A 1061-nucleotide genomic window follows, 5' to 3' on the forward strand; every position below is an offset into this window, starting at 1 on the left:
TTGTTGATAGTGTTGTTATGAAGGTAGAAACTAGGGCCTGTAGGACCTGCCTTGTTGATAGTGTTGTTAAGAAGGTAGAAACTATGGCCTGTAGGACCTGCCTTGTTGATAGTGTTGTTATGAAGGTAGAAACTAGGACCTGCCTTGTTGATAGTGTTGTTATGAAGGTAGAAACTAGGGCCTGTAGGACCTGCCTTGTTGATAGTGTTGTTATGAAGGTAGAAACTAGGACCTGCCTTGTTGATAGCGTTGTTAAGAAGGTAGAAACTATGGCCTGTAGGACCTGCCTTGTTGATAGTGTTGTTATGAAGGTAGAAACTAGGACCTGCCTTGTTGATAGTGTTGTTAAGAAGGTAGAAACTATGGCCTGTAGGACCTGCCTTGTTGATAGTGTTGTTATGAAGGTAGAAACTAGGGCCTGTAGGACCTGCCTTGTTGATATTGTTGTTATGAAGGTAGAAACTAGGACCTGCCTTGTTGATAGTGTTGTTATGAAGGTAGAAACTAGGGCCTGTAGGACCTGCCTTGTTGATAGTGTTGTTATGAAGGTAGAAACTAGGGCCTGTAGGACCTGCCTTGTTGATAGTGTTGTTATGAAGGTAGAAACTAGGGCCTGTAGGACCTGCCTTGTTGATAGTGTTGTTATGAAGGTAGAAACTAGGGCCTGTAGGACCTGCCTTGTTGATAGTGTTGTTAAGAAGGTAGAAACTAGGGCCTGTAGGACCTGCCTTGTTGATAGTGTTGTTATGAAGGTAGAAACTAGGGCCTGTAGGACCTGCCGTGTTGATAGTGTTGTTAAGAAGGTAGAAACTAGGGCCTGTAGGACCTGCCTTGTTGATAGTGTTGTTAAGAAGGTAGAAACTATGGCCTGTAGGACCTGCCTTGTTGATAGTGTTGTTATGAAGGTAGAAACTAGGGCCTGTAGGACCTGCCTTGTTGATAGTGTTGTTAATTAAGAAGGTAGAAACTAGGGCCTGTAGGACCTGCCTTGTTGATAGTGTTGTTAATTAAGAAGGTAGAAACTAGGGCCTGTAGGACCTGCCTTGTTGATAGTTAAGAAG

This window comes from Oncorhynchus nerka, linkage group LG2, assembly GCF_034236695.1.
Source record: "Oncorhynchus nerka isolate Pitt River linkage group LG2, Oner_Uvic_2.0, whole genome shotgun sequence".
In the NCBI taxonomy this organism is placed as follows: domain Eukaryota; kingdom Metazoa; phylum Chordata; class Actinopteri; order Salmoniformes; family Salmonidae; genus Oncorhynchus; species Oncorhynchus nerka.